Source organism: the organism of the source record quoted next, unplaced genomic scaffold, assembly GCF_019419815.1.
Source record: "Pyrus x bretschneideri cultivar Hongxiangsu unplaced genomic scaffold, Pyrus_bretschneideri_v1 Contig31, whole genome shotgun sequence".
NCBI classification, from domain to species: domain Eukaryota; kingdom Viridiplantae; phylum Streptophyta; class Magnoliopsida; order Rosales; family Rosaceae; genus Pyrus; species Pyrus x bretschneideri.
In genome coordinates this window covers 3,714,553-3,731,158 of record NW_025999624.1, presented here as the reverse complement: position 1 = coordinate 3,731,158, position 16,606 = coordinate 3,714,553, and the positions used below count along the sequence as shown (strand labels likewise).

General features: G+C 35.9%; 1 long non-coding RNA gene across 2 annotated transcripts; it reads right to left on the bottom strand.

Annotated features, from left to right (window-relative positions):
• Positions 1-13,111: 13,111 nt before the first annotated feature.
• LOC108865731 lies at positions 13,112-14,560 on the bottom strand. 2 transcript variants are annotated; one of them, XR_001951572.2, is made up of 4 exons: positions 14,287-14,560; positions 13,843-13,930; positions 13,361-13,606; positions 13,112-13,194 (listed from the first exon to the last, which is right to left on the bottom strand). It is a non-coding gene; the product is annotated as an uncharacterized LOC108865731 (long non-coding RNA). The 2 variants fall into 2 exon arrangements; XR_001951575.2 differs by having other exon boundaries at positions 13,118-13,606; positions 14,287-14,551.
• Positions 14,561-16,606: the final 2,046 nt, after the last annotated feature.

The window sequence follows — 16,606 nt, the reverse complement described above, 5'->3', positions numbered from 1 at the left end:
TTATTTTTCAGGATGTTTCCAAGGTGAAATGTTCATTTCCAAGGAGATGAAATGGCAGAAATCAAGTAATCTTTGGCTCGACATGACAATCAGTTTGCAGAAATGATGCATATGAGGGAGGAAATCAGACTTCGACTTCCTGACAATCCACCACCAAATCGTCAATAAAGACAAAACCCTCCACCACCACCAGAGGGTTACGAGGAAGATTATGAAGAGCCTTGAAATGTTAATCCATTTGCGGGTTTTGGAGCACAAAGTAGACCATATATTCTCCACAGAGCAGCTGCTTGGGTGATTCAAAATAACAATAATCGCTGGGATTCTGGGTTTAAAACTGAAAACCCTGAGTTTTATGGTGGAATGCAACCGGAGGATCTCTTAGATTGGTTGACAGTAGTAGAGGACATTTTTTATTTTAAAGAGGTTCCAGAAGACAAAAAGGTAGGATTGGTAGCCACTCGTTTACAAGGAAGAACATCAGCTTGGTGGCAACAAGTTAAGGCTTCTTGGATTTGAAAAGGAAAGAGAAAGATTAAAACATGGGAAAAGATGAAAAAAATACATGTGTACTAAATTTTTGCCTCACAATTACGCAAGATCTTTGTATATGCAGTTACAAAATCTTTGGCAAGGCAATAAGTCAGTGAGTTGTTATACGAAGGAATGTTACAATGTGCTTGCATGAAATGACTTGGATGAGACCGAGGAACAATTGGTGGCTCATTACATTGGTGGATTGCACCAAAATATTTAGGAGACACTTAATCTATATGATCCTTATAGTGTATCTGAAGCATATCAAAAGCTCTCCAGATTGAGAAACAAAGTAGTCGATGGAGTGCTTCTTCATGGGGTTCTACAACAGCAGCCCCTCCAACAGCTTCTAAGCCTATTGTCCCAGCACCTACTGCCCCAAATGTCACTTCTAGTGGAAGCTCCAATACCAAGAACGCTCTTACTTTTGGCGGAAGGTGTCATAAATATGGTGAAATTGGTCACATAAGTCCAGTGAATGTCGAAAATCTGATCGTCCAAGTAAAAACTTGTTTGTTGAAAGTGAAGATACAAATGATGATTTTCATGATTTCTCACAAGAAGCAATATATGACGGTGATGAAAATGAAAACCTAGAAAAGATATTACATGGGGACCAAGGGAAGGCTCTTGTAGTTAAAAGAGTTTGTTTCACTCCGCACAATAAGGATGGTCATTGGTTGCATAACAACATTTTTCATTCAACCTGCACAATTGGAGGGAAGGTTTGCAAGCTTATTATTGATGGTGGGAGCTGTGAGAACGTAGTGGCAGAGGAGGCGATGCAAAAGCTTAAGCTTGAAACAAAACCACATCTAAATCCTTATCAACTCTCTTGGTTAAAACGTGGCAATGAGGTAAAGGTTTCCAAACGTTGTCAGATCCATTTCTATATCGCTAACAAGTATAGAGGCAAGGTTTGGTGTGATGTGATTAACATGGATGCTTACCATCTTCTTTTGGGGAGACCATGACAATATGATTGAAATGTTTCCCATGATGGGCGGAAAAATCCTACAGTTTTTCGTGGGATAATAAGGGTATTGTGCTTGCTCTTTCTAAGGATTTCGGGCCTAAACCATCTAATGGGGAGGGTCTTAATTTCCTTACTTATCATATAAGTTCATAATTGAAATGAAGCAAAGTGATGTGGTTTATGTGCTGGTTGGCAAAGAGAATAAGCAGATTGATAATCCAATTCCAGAATTGGCTAAGCCATTCTTAGAAGAATTCATAGATGTGTTTCCGGAAGATCTTCCAAATGGTTTGCCTCCATTGCGAACCATTCAGCACCAAATTGACTTGGTACCCGGATCGAGCCTTCCAAACAAAGTACACTACCGGACGAGCCCTACTTAACATAAGGAGTTGAGACGACAAGTGGGGGAGTTGCTCATGAAGGGTTTTATTTGGGAAAGCTTAAGCCCTTTTGCGGTTCTTGCCTTGTTGGTGCCAAAGACTGATAAGACATGGAAGATGTGCACTGATAGTCGAGCGATCAACAAAATCACAATTAAGTATCGATTTCCGATGCCAAGATTTGATGATCTTCTTGACCAACTGTGTGGTGCCATCGTATTTAGTGAAATTGATTTGAAAAGTGGGAATCATCATATACGCATTAGAGAGGGCAATGAATGGAATACAACTTTTAAGACCCGAGAAGGCTTATATGAATGGTTGGTTATGCCATTTGGGTTGACTAATGCTTCGAGTACTTTCATGTGCATTATGAATCAGGTACTTTGGCCTTTTATTGGAACTTGTGTGGTGGTATATTTTGATGACATTCTTGTTTGCAGCACATGTCATGCCTTACATGTTCAGCACTTGCAAGAGATGTTGTTTGCATTGCGAAGGGAGAAATTTTATGCAAATTTAAAGAAGTGTACATTTATGACTGATCACGTGCTATTCCTTGGATATGTTGTATCTAAAGATGGAATTTCTGTGGATAATAAAAAGGTTGAAGCAGTCACCATATGGCTTACGCCACAATCCATACATGATGTACAAAGTTTTCATGGATTTGCCTCATTTTACAGGAGGTTTATTCCACACTTTAGCACCATTATGGCTCCGATCACCAATTGTATGAAAGGTGGAAAGTTCTCTTGGAATGGAGAAGTAGCAGTTGCCTTCAATCAAAATCAAGAAAAAGTTGAGTTCAGCTCCGTTGCTCGTGTTACCTGACTTCTCAAAAGTTTTGAGCTATCTTGTGATGCATCCAAGATTGGGATTGGAGCTGTTCTAGGTTAAGAAGGGAAGCCTATTGCTTATTTCAGTGAAAAACTGAGTAGTTCAAGATTGAATTATTCCGCATACGACTTGGAATTCTATGCCAATGTTTAAGCACTAAATATTTGGAGGCACTATCTGATCTACAAAGAGTTTGTTATGTTCTCATATTATGACTCTCTAAAGCATATAAACAATCAGGAAAAATTATCAGCGAGGCATGCTAAATGGGCAACATACTTGCAAGAATTTACATTCGCCTTAAAGCACAAAGCCGGTATGCAAAATCAGGTTGCAGATGCCCTGAGTCGGAAGAGATATTTACTTCGTTTGATGAGAATTCAAGTATTAGGGTTTGACTCTTTGAAGGACTTGTTGAAAACGGATCCTTTCTTCTCTACAATTGTAGAAAATGTTGAGGATGGAACTAGAACAGATAATGTTTTGCATGAAGGGTTTCTCTTTAAAGGAAATCAACTTTGCATCCCAGAGTCTAGTTTGAGATTGAGGATCATACAAGAGTTACATAATGAAGGCCATGTTGGAAGGGACAAGACCTTTGAGCTTGTTTCGTTTTCTCATTTCTAGCCTACCATGCACAAAGAAGTATATCGTTTTGTGGAACGATGCCAAATATGTCAAGTTTCCAAGGGCAAGGCGACCAACGCCCAATCTGTCAAGTTTCCATGGGTGGATGTAAGCATGGATTTTTTTGGGGTTTGACTCATACTCAGCGTGATGTAGAGACTCCATTTTTGTTATGGTAGATTGATTTTCTAAAATGGCTCACTTTATTGGTTGCAAGAAGACAACAGATGCTTCGAAAGTTGCTGAGCTATTCTTTCTTGATGTATACTGAATTCATGGGTTACCAAGTTCAATTGTTTATGATCGGGACACCAAATTTCTGAGCCATTTTTGGAGAAGCGTGTGGAAATTAGCTAATACACAATTGAATTTCAGCAGCGCCTATCTTCATCAAACTAATGGGTAAACGGAAGTTATGAACCACTCATTGGGGGGGGGGGGATTTTTTGTGATGCTTAATTGGTGAGCATCTAAAGTCATAGGACCAAAAGTTATGTATTGCAAAGTTCGCCTACAATTGTTCCATCAAGCGCAGCACCAGAATGTGTCTTTTTATATTGTGTTTGGCTTAATTCCTCGAGCACGAGTTAATCTTGCTCCTATTCCCAACGTGAAAAGAATTAGTGGCAAAGCTGAAAGTTTCATTGACAATGTCAAGCAGGTCCATAGCATAACGCACAAACACCTTCAAGAAACAAGACAGAAATATAAAGATCATGCAGATTCCAAAAGGCGAATGGTGGAGTTTGATGTGGGAGATTTTGTTTGGGCAATTTTGACACAAGGATTGTTTTTCAGCTAGAGAATACAATAAACTGTCTGCAAGGAAGATTGGGCCGTATGAAATTCCTAAAAAGATTAACCCTAATGCTCATCGCCTAAAGTTACTTAGCCATATTCGTACTTCTAATGTGTTCAATGTGAAACATCTCATTCCCTTCAAAGGGGACAATGAAGATACTATAACTGCAAATCTGGGGACGAATTTTCTCCAACTTGGAGAGGATGATGCATATATGATGGCTAGTTCATTTATGGATCGTTGGGATAAATTGAATGCTTAACATTATTAAGTAGGATTAAATAAACTCAATAATAGCTTGGGGGCATTTTTTTGGCTGCTCATAACAGCCCAAATGTTTTTTAAGGCTGGTAATAGCCTTTCTTTATGTAATTTTCAATTTTCAGTGTTATTAAGTTTAAGACCCTTTCAAATTTCGAATGTAAGTTACAAACTAGTGATAAAACCCACTTTTTGCTGGAAGGTGGAGAGGTTTAACATTTTAGTTGATGAATGAAATGTTCAGAGAGATTTCTGTCTCATATTTGTGCCTCTCTCTTTGTAAGAGTCTGCTGCTTTATTTTTCTAGTTGTCTACATTGTAGGCTGGTACTAAAACCAAAGTTTATAGGGTTTTCAGGTCTCTCTTCGCACTATAAGATAGTGGACCCTACCTATTAATCCTATCTATCATTTTTTTTTCATTTCTATCCACTACGCCCTGCATCACAAATTTAGCCTCCCTAACATTACCCTTAAGTCCTATATCAATGACATATTTTTGTTTTGGACTTAATCATATTTGTGTTAATTAGGCAAAAGTCAATAATGAATGCCAATTAGGTTTTAAATATTATAAATAGTTAGAATTTGACTCTTCTATCATAACCCACAACCCTAATTGCAGATCAAATTCAACTATACTTCAAAATTAGCCCCAACAGCAATAACCCACGTAACCCACAACCCAATTGCAGGTCCTTCACCTTATCCTCCCCAAAATTAGTATCACCACCACCACATCCCTCAATTGTAGGTCCATCAACCCTAAAATTTCAACCCATATTGACGAAAAAACAAAGAAAGGGGTCGTGCAAACCAGTGTCTTTTGGTTGCAAAGATCTTTTTCATGACTAGGGAAGAATTATAGAGAGAAACAAAGTAACACTAGAGAGAGAAATCTCAAAGATGAAGAGGAAGAAAGAGATGACAAATAAAAAGCTAAAATAGTAAGAGAGAGCAAAAAAAAAAAAAAAAAAAAAAAAAATCAGACTTAGAACACAGATGACCTACAGTTGAATTTAGGGTTTGCTAACAGCAGTGGGGTGTGGCGGTGCGAAGGAGAAAGAGGAGTTGAGAGGGAAGAGAGGAAAGTGAAGAGGTTTTTGTCCATTGGATTTCTATCCCCATGGAATTTATCAGGAGAGAATTTGAATCATATAAATAGTTAGAACATGAATACTCTATCACTCTCTCTTTCTCCCTTCGTTTACATGGAGGAGAATGCTCAATTAAAAAAATAAATAAAAAATAACTAGAAAACGGACAATGCATTGTCTAAATCCAAATGTAAAAAACAAAACCAGGAAACTAACACTACATTACAATATCAGAATCTAAAAATAAAAAACAAAGCCAATAAACGGACACTGCATTACAATGCTTGAATCCAAATGTAAAAATCAGGAGTCACGCGAGGTGTGAATTGTAGGAGACGTGTGAGTGATGGAAAAAACAGAACCAGGAAAAGGACACCCCAATACAGTGTCTAAGTCTAAAAATAAAAAACTGAACTAGGAAACGAAACACTGCATTGCAGTGTTTAATCCAAATGTAAAAAAGGAACATGAGGAGGCATGTGAGTGATGGAAAAAACGAAATCAGTAAATGGACACTACAAAGCAGTGTCTGAATCCAAATGTAAAAAATAGAATTAGGAAAGACATTGCATAGCAATGTTTGATCCGTATTGACTTATTCTAAAATATAAAAACTATGAGAAAATGAATGTCAATTGAAGTAGGTGCCAGCTGTAGTGGCAGATTTTGTAATTTTTAATTTATTTTAAATGCATTTAAGTATCATATGTATGATTGACATATTTATAATTAGCATAAATATTGTTGATATATTGTTAATATTATAACTTTTTATTGATTTTATCCAAAATCACCCAAAACTGTTTAGACACTTCAATAACCAAAATCTTCTTTGGATTTGGAATTGAGCAGATGAGTAATCATTTGTTGATAGGCACATTCATCCCTTCTGTAACTGCATTACCGCATCCAATACAAGAACCTTTTCATATGTCGTTGATTGGAAGACCATCACATTCTGATAGTCGGATTTTCCTTGAAACGAAATCTTCTCTGTCTTAAGGAGCGTGCTTCCCGGGCCACGTCAGCTAATCTCAGAAAACCAGCCGGGAATTATTACATGAAGATGCCACGAAGTACATAATAAACTTGAAAATTCCACTTGATGAAATTCTAATCATTAAGTTAATTGTAAGCATACACAGCAGATTTTCGGTTTTGATCGGACCCCGCCATACTCTCGTCCGCCATGGCCAAACACATCAAAGAAATGAACCAACGAATACCTAAGGGCGTGAGTTATAAATGAGTGACCCGCGAGCAAGCGAGTTGGCTAAAGGTTTGCTGGGTTGTTGATTTGGTTTGCTCTGGGGCTGAACTCAAAGCGCTGCTCGGTCCTGCTATAGAAGTATTTATCAAATATGATCAAATATTAACTCTAAATGTCTGTTTTTATAAAAACTTTTAAATATATTCAAATTCTTACTTAAATAGACACAAATACCCTATAATTTTAAAACCAAATAAGACTAGGGCTATCATTAGGAAGAAGAGACATGAAATTACAAGAAACAAAGATGGTCGTGGTTTTTGGTGGTTTGCTATTTTTTGCGGCGGGGGTTGGACTTGAACAGGTTTTTGTGCAGGATTTCAAACGGCATTTCTCTTGTGAATGTGCCCCTCTAACAATGACCTTCCTGCATTATTCAACCTTGCATTTCTCTAGAAGACAATTTGAGACTAAATGAGCCAGTTTTAGATTTGGAAATTTGGAATGCGGCTAAAAGCATTGGAACCTTGAAGGCTTCGGGACCAGATGGTCTTAGTGCCAGTTTCTTCCGTGAATGCGGGGACACTATTGGGATGTCTGTTATCTATTTGGTAAGAGATTTCTTTACTAAAGGATCAAGTTTAAGATTGATTAATCGTACTAATATTGCCCTAATTCAAAGGTGGAGAATCCAAAATCGGTCAGTAATTATCGGCCAATTAGTTTATGTAATGTTAGCTGTAAAATTATAACAAAATAATTATTCAACGGCTAAAGCCTTTATTGGATAAATGTATCTCTAAAAACCAAGGTACATTTGCGCCGGGTCGTTCAATTCAGGATAATATACTCATTGCCCATGAAATGTTTGCAAGTTTCAAGAGGAAGAAGGGCAAGATTGGGGTGATGGGAATCACGCTTGATTTGGAAAAATCTTACGACTTTCTCAATTGGGACTACATTAGGTATGTGCTACAAAAAATTTGGTTTAAATGATAAATGGGTTAATCTTATTATGGAATGTATTACCTCTACGTCTTTTTCGATTCCTATAAATGGTGCACCTCATGGCTAATTTTACCCTCAAATGGGTGTTAGACAAGGTGACCCTCTCTCTCCATATATTTTTATCTTGTGCATGGAGCCCCTAGTTAGACATCTCAACTTGACTACTTCCAGTCCAAAAACGAATGTGGGTATCCTCTCCTCACCAAAGGGTTTGAAAATTTCTAATCTAGTATTTGTTGATGACTCCTTGTTGTTTGCTAAAGCCATTATAAGGGGCGCCAAAACTATTCTCAACATCCTTAATGCTTTTACTAAGGCTGCGGGACAGCAGGTAAACTTTCATAAATCGTCTTTATATTTCTCCCAAAATACTTCTTCACAACTAAGGAATGATATAGTTCAGGTGCTACAAATTCAGCATAAAACGGGAAGTACCTTGGGATACATAGCATTGTTTTTTTGAAGAACCCTATAAATGAAAATGAGCTTATAAAAAGGGTAAAACAAAAGCTTTCGGGCTGGAAGGCAAATACATTATCAAAGGCAGGGAGAATAACGCTTATCAAATCTAACCTTTCAAGGATGCCTAATCATGTAATGTCTTGTTTTAAATGTCCTTCCAGGTAACTTGTAAATTAAACAATGAATGTAGAGATTTCCTCTGGGGTAGAGGGAGAGATTTTTTTCCACTTTCATGGGACAATGTGTGTATGAACAAACAGGATTCGGGACTTGGAATTAGAAGGCTTGATCTTTTAATAATACTTGCCTTGCGAAGTTAGGTTGGAAAGTTCTGACGGAAGAAGATAACTGGTGGGTTTAGTTAGTTGAGAGGAAATACCTTTCTCAAGAAGAGTTTTTGTATAATAAGATCAGACAACACTACTCACTAGCTTGGAAGGGCATTCTTAATTGTCGCGATATTCTGGCTAGGGGTATGAGATGGACAGTAGGTAATGGTTAGGACATCTTGTTTTGGTCCCATAATTGGGTTTTTCATTACCCTTTAGCCCTTCTCGTCCCTGATGATCAGCAGACTAATATCAATTGGAATATTCGTGTAAGTGATTGCACCGTCAATACGTGTTGGGATAGAGACAACCCTGATCACCTTGTTGTTAAGAGAATTTGCAATATTGTTATAGCACAAGATGATTCGAATGATAGAATTGTTTGGGGCTGCTCTAAAACAGGTATGTTTTCAGTTAAGTCAGCTACGTGGATTCCAAAATAATTGGCATAATCCTGATGCCAAAAGTGTGTTGATTAAGCGCATGTGGCAGTTGAAACTTCCTCCTAAGGTAAAAATGTTTGCGAGGATGTTCTTGCATGATTGACTTCAAACCAAAGTACGGCTAAGTAAGTTCATCAAAGACGTTGATACTAAATGCCCCTTATGTAACAGGGCAGATGAATCTCAGACCCATCTCTTTTTTTTTTTTTTTTTTTAAATGTGATTTTGCAAAATTAGTTTGGAATGTGTGAAATATTAACGTGCCGAGTAACTTGAACTCTGAGTTCTATGGGGCCATTGATTGCCTTTCTGATCTTGGCCATGTGGATAATAATGGGCTTTGTGATTTAAGTCGTGTTCTGATTATATGCTGGCAAATATGGAATGACAGAAATAATAAACACTTCAGAGGTATTAAACCTTATCATGAGAGAACTAGGGCCATTGCTCTCTCTCTCTCTCTGGGGAACTCCTTTCTTCAAGTAAATAAAATAACTCAGACAAGAAGTCTCAATGATAACCTATCAAACATTAAATGGCACCCTTCAGATCCCAAATTTCATAAAACTAAATTTTGATGGGTCAATCAGCCTTCAGAAAGCAGCTGCATGATTTGTTTTGAGAAATGAGCAGGGGAGGTTTTTGGGAGATGGTTCTTTAATTTGGATGGAGCTACGATTTCAGAGGCAGAGGCTTTGGCACTGAAGGAGGGGCTCTCTTTTGCCCTTAAAAAAGGAGTTACTAAAATTTAGGTGGAAGGTGACTCAAGATTAGTAATCCAGTCTGTCCTCGATGGTTGGTCCGTCCCCTAGAATATGAGTGCTATGATAGCGGAAATTAGAAGACTGGCTCCAAAGTTCTAAGCTATCTCGTTGAACCACATTTTTATAGAAACTAACTTTGCTGCAGATGCTTTTGCTAAGCATGGGTTCAAGATTCAGACTAATCATATATGGGATAGTGTTTTACCAAATTTTGTCGACCCTGCCCTAAACTTTGACTTGGCTCGTTCTGAGATTGTACCCATAGTTTCTCGTTTTAATGAAAGTTTTTTTTCATCCAACAAAAAAAGAAAAAAAACAGCTAACAAAAAACCAAAACCTTATTAGATGAAGAATTTCAAACAAAAAGAAAACTCAATTATTATAATCCAAAAAGAAAACAGATTAACTTTCTTATGTTAATTCCTCCTAGCCAAATGTTTTCCTGGTCGTTTGGTTGTGTTTCTCTGCTTGTTCTTATTCAGCTAGTGGTTTTCCTTGATGCTGGTGCAATTTTAATCAGCTGGTGCAGTTTTCTTTGCTCCGGATGTCTTGGGACTTTCTTTGATTACTAACCTCTCCACACGCACAAACTTGCGTGCGAAGGCATTTTTGCATCACTGGCGCTACGCACCCCTAAAGATGTATTGTGTTAGTTTTTGAATGCGAATACAAAATGGAAATTTATATTCATTTAGAAATGTAAACGTGTAAATTGAACAAAATAACAATCAAGTTTGTATGCTAACATGATTAGGTTATGCTTTTACATCGAATTGGGGTTCAACATTAGAAGTTCTTTTCTCAAGTCTCAACATTCAGCAAAATGAAGAAAACAAAAGGCCAAAAGCAAAATGCCACCTCTTCCGCTGTTATCACCTTCCCTTTTCTTCAAGGCTCACTGCCAAAAGAAAATCTATGGCAAGAATACACTTCCCCCGCCCCCCCTTTTTTTTCCTTTTTCTTCAAGCCTCGACAAATGGGTCTACAATTGATGAGTCAATTTCATATTATATATGTTATCCTATTCTTAATATATTTTAGTTAATATTTTGGAAGAATTTTGATACTTTGAATTGTATTTTCAATATAATATAGGACTTTCGACTTCTTCTAGAGCAAAACATGGTCAAATGGACGAATTTTGGAGTAATTCCAGTTGGAGGATGATCATGAGTCACTTAGCTTGATCGTATCAAAATATCAGATTTTTCTACTGAGCAATGATTTTTTGGCAATAAAATAAAGGAGCAATGCATGGTGCTGGAATAGTGACGCTTTGGGATTGACTTGCGTTTTTGGAGCCTAAGATGACCTTGGTTGGGTTCATGGCCTTCTGGAGATGTGTTCAAAATGTTCTGATCTTCAAAACAAGTTATTATGGGCCGGATTTGGAGGAGATTTGAGGCTAAAACATGGCTGGACAGTTTCTGTGCAGTTTCTCCTATTTTATTATTATTTAGTTTCCTAGTTGGAATAAAGGACCTATGTTTTAGGGTTTGTGTGATGGCTTAGCAAATATATTGCCTTGCCGTTCTTAGTTTTGTGGACGCTTTCTGTTATAAAACTTTGGAGACGAAGAACTTTGCTAGGGTTCTTGGAGATTTTCTACTTCAAGGTGTTTCCATTCCTTTTATTCTTAATAATATTTTCTATGATTTCAATTATGAATATGTGTAACTAATTTGTTTTGCTAGGGCGACGCCTTGAGCCTTAGCATGAATATGTGATTTTTATTTAATTGCTTATGATTGATTGCATGCATACTTTGAATTATTGACCACGTTCAGATTTGATTCGAATGTCTGGACAGGTTGCTTGTTAAATATACGTTCTATGTTGGAGGTTCCAAGTAGAATATGAATTAGGAAAACCTAACCTTCAAAGTGGCATGTGTAGATCATAAGTAATTGGTAAAAGTACATAGGATTGCTAGATGATGGTGGAACCCTAGTGCTTTTATAAATTGGTATTTAAAACTCTTTTCTTTTGTCATATTAGTTTTTAATTAAAATTCGTTTTTAATATTACCCAATTTCAGAATCTTTTTTCTCAATTTTTAACTCTAAGAATTTAATTAGGAATTTTTTCTACATAAATTATCCAAATAGTCTTTGAGGAGAACGACCTTGCAGGAGCATCTATACTACAACATCCTTGTATTCTTGCAAGTATTTCATGTGTTTTTATCCCTACTTTTGTAGATGATAAAAATCCTATCAGCAACCAATAAGTGTGTATAACAAATAGGTCTGCAACCAATGCCAACTAAAATAATTGAGGTTATTCTTGACAACGCTATAAATATTACATCATAAAACAGTTAAGCTTCATTCAGTACATCTTTTTCTGTTAAATAAGAAATGACTATGTTTTCTGTTAAATAAGATATGGCTATGTCACAATTGTCCATATAATTTAACTGAAATGATAATCATGTTCTGTAAAACCAAGATTTTTGAAAGTCTAACTAATTGGTCAAATAGCGTCAAACATAATAGTATTTCTCCAAGTCATAGCACATCATAGTATTAGGCTGAAGAGTAAGAATACATATATGACATTAAATTGAAAGTCTAACTAATTTAGATGATCATAATAAACATGAGGCATTGTTCTACAAATATAACAAGGATGCAAACCAATTGGTAAAAACACACTTTTATATGAAAATAAAAACAAAAAATTCAGTTAAATAAGCATCAGCATGCACTCCAGAATTGTCTCTCTGTATGTTTTTTATGTCAGTCTGTGTAAATGATTTGGAAATAGGAGTGCAAAATGGATAGAACCAAGAACTGAAATCAAGAGAACACACATCCAATTTGGTGATGGTAAAAATGGAAAAGGGATATGATCAATACCTGATCAAATCACTGGCGAGAGAGCTCCAATTTTAGAACGGAATTTTTCAGGGCTTCCACTTTGTAGTCCCAATCCTGTTCACGAATTTGCAAGGAACAAAGAAAATGAAAAGAGTGAACAATCAGAACTGGACTTGGGGATTTTCCCTACCCCAATATCCTAAACCATTTCAAGCTTCACTTATCCAAAATCATCCAAATTTTTTCAACATAGTGCTATGAGGGTTTCTTTTCTCTCTTAGCTGATGATTTGTGAACCAATATGTATTAGGTTATGTTGCCTTACTTTAAGCCAAAATTGCATTCAATCTACAGAAAAGGAAGCCAGACTTATGGGGACACGGTGATGAAAGATTTGAGAAGATAGTGTTGTTTCACGGGGAACTTCAGTTATGGTCATCCTAGTTATGCATATTTCTATGGTTTAAAGACAAATTAAAAGTCATTAAGTTCATAAATCTAGGACTGGAAAAGAAAACCATAAAAAATAATAGATGATAAGAAACGTTTGCCGTAAAAAAGTAATAATGTTGGTCAGCTTGTGAATTCCCTAAAATATCCCAAATTCATAAGAGCTATATAAAATTTGGAGCGCCTGCACATTGTAAAAACCAAATTGCCTAAAGAAATAAGCACAGAAAAGGCAAAGTAGTAGCACAACTAATATGGAAGCATGTAAGCTGGGTTTGCCTTTCAATGAAGAAACTCAAGTCCAAGTTGAATGAAACACAGAGTAACAGATGCCACCAAGTTTAGTTTACCTGGTTATTATGTGCCACCAAGTTTACTTTCATCAACTTTAAGAGGAATTGCCACTAACATTCAAAAATTAATAAAGGAATCCTCAAGTATAAAGAAATGGAAAATAAATTAGACATAAACGTTTCCTTTTCAAAACCCATTACCAAAATCCTTCACAGTTCACACCACTACTTTCCCAGCAATTGTTTCGTAATGTCCATCACTTCCGTCAGAGATTTATCACCATTTCGTACGAACTCCAAAATCTACAACACACGATCACATTAGATAAAAATGTGTTATTTAGAAAACCCTTTTCCAAAATCTACTCAAAGTTTGTAAATTTAAACAAAAGATCAAGTTTTGGCGCAAAAGCACACATGTACGACATTTTTTTTCCCTAAAAGTATGATCTCCTGCCATTTTTCTATTGATAATTAAGCATGGCATAGGTTTTGATTGAATTGGTGATGGTAAAAATGGAAAATGAAGACATCAATACCCGCTCGAATCATTGGCGAGAAAGCTCCAATTTCAGAACGAAATTTTTCAGAGCTTCCATTTTGTAGTCCCAAATCCTTTTCACGAATCTGCAAGGAACAAAGAAAATGAAAAGAGTGAAAACTGGACTTGGGAATTTTCCCTAGCTCTTTCATCAGCCACTGCGTAAGATAGTCACCATTCCCAAATTAATGACAGGAAAAAACCCAAAAATAAACCCCTGTTTTTTAAATTGGGAAGTTGGGTATTGGGAGAAGATGATACCCTCCAATATCTTAAATCACATAAAATAGGGGATTTGGTGGCCGGACCAACACATTGTAGTATTTTGTTGTTGATCCTAAATCATCATTTCCCCAGAAGCACCAAATTGAAAGATGGATGAAGAAGAAGGCCCAAAAAAAAAAAAAAAAAAAAAAAAAGAAGCCATTTGATAGAGGGGTACCTGCAAATTGTAGTACTTTGTTGATCCTAATTCATCCTTTCCCCAAAAGCACCAAATTGAAAGGTGGATGAAGAAGAAGGCCAAAAAAAAAAAAAACCACGATTTGATAGAGGGGTCTGTGCAGTTGAGTTCGTTTCTCCCTTTTGTATGAACAGTTGGACTGAGTAACCAGTTGAAGCCTTATGAACGTCTAGTAGTAGGTACAGTTTCCATCGTGCAACGCTGCAACCGCTAGTGTTGGATGGGTGGTTTCCATCGTGCAAACTCTGGAACTGCTTGAGTTCACAGGGTTTAATCTTTCTATATTTTATTTTTTTGTTTTTTTGTTGAAAGAAAGAATGTATACAGTACTTGTAGGACAAATAATCGAAAGGTCACAATTGTTTAGAAAGTGTAAGTCCCATTTATCTTACGGTTGTAAACTATCATTCATCATAAGCATGCACACATACATTGTCCGCAGCCAAATATCTACAAATTGTGTATTACGATTTAACCCTATCATATTTGCGTATATTACAATTATACCGTATTCTATTAGGATAATTTGATATTTTTTTTTTTTTTTGTTTTGAAGTGAGGGCATTTTAGGGGATTAGAATGCTTCACCAAACTGGGACTCTCACTTTATATATATATATATATATATATATATATACTAGCCTCTTGCCACACGCATAAACGTGTGGCAATTGGCCTTTTTATATTAGATTATGTCTTTTAATTTTTTTTTAAATAACTATTTTATATTATATTAAAAAATTATTCACAAAAAAAAATGAAGCAAAACCATGAAACCGCCCACTAACATGGGAGTATTTTTTTAGTTAAAGTTTTAAATTTAAAATTCATTCAAAATTAAAATGTGGTGAATTACTTTAAATTCTTATGGTTCAATTGTAATTTTAAGAATTCTTGAAGGGCAATTTTTGGTATTTTGAATGTTTCACCTTTTAATCCTTCTCACTTTATATATATAGATATATATATATATATATATATATATTAAAAAATAAAATTGAGAGAAACCTATGTTCTACGCTTGACAAATAAATAAAAAAAAATGATAAATATTACTATATTAGTGAGAGCAATACTTGATTATAGCACAAAAATCTTTTAATCAACAACTAGCTATTTGTATAAATTAAGGATATTTGTGTCTATTTAAGTGAGATTTTGGATATATTTAAAACAAATTATAAAAAAATGATATTTTTGAAAGTAAGGGTTAATTTTTTACCATTATTGATGAAATCCCCGCCAGAGCTTCCAATAATGCTAATTTGGCCTCTGAGAAGAAGGAAATGGAGTACGATGGGAAGAGAGTAAGAGAGTTGCAGGATCGAAAGTTTCTTCTTTTTTTCTCAAGAAATTGTTTTTGTCAGTAACGAGATTTTCTGTTATAATTTTTTTTTTTTTAATTTACGTAGCACAATATTATGAGATATGCGATGTCCACGTAAGAAGATAAGAGAGAAATTAGTAGAAATAGAAATTGGGACAGATGCATAAAATATAAAAAAATAAAAAAAAAATAGATAATATTAAAATGATTCAAAAATATTGTATGAAATTACAATTACTCTCAAACTTAAAGAGTGTAAAATGTAATTTCCTCTAACTTCCACCCCTAACACAAATGTGCCAGCACCCAGCGCATTTATCTACTCGGTGAATAGTGATAGACCCTAATGAATAGTAATAGACCAAATGCATCTCCACCCTTAACAAAAAATAACCTAGTCAATTTTATTAAAATATTATTATTCTTTATTATAAAATAATAAAAATAATAATTTTATTAATAAAAAAGATAAGTTAGGAACCTCCACAGTTCCACTAGAACCCTCTATACTCTCCCTTTACATCCCCAACTGGTTCTCCCTCTCTCTCTCTTTTCCTCTCTCTCTCTCTATCTATTTTCTCTCCCTCTCTCTCTTTTCCAGCTCACTCCCGTGAGCTCTCCTTCTCCTTCCTCTTCAAAACCTTCAACAAATCAAACACAAAATATTATTTTTGTAATCCCTGGAGCTCAAGGAACCCAACCATGGCCTGGCATGTGGCATCGGTGCATGGTGCGAGGTCCTACCATTGAAGCTGAGAGCTTGAGCACTCAATCTCTAACCCAGGTGATGTTTCTATCACTGTATTGTGTTCTTAAGCTTTAAATCTTGTTGTGTTGCAATTTTTGTGGTTAATTCGAGAGCTTAATTCCCTGCATGTGATTCCGACAAAGGAAAACGGACAACTCTGACGAGTTCAAGGTCCAATCTCAGTAAAATCTCTTGCATTTCACCTGGGTAAGTTCTCAATCCTA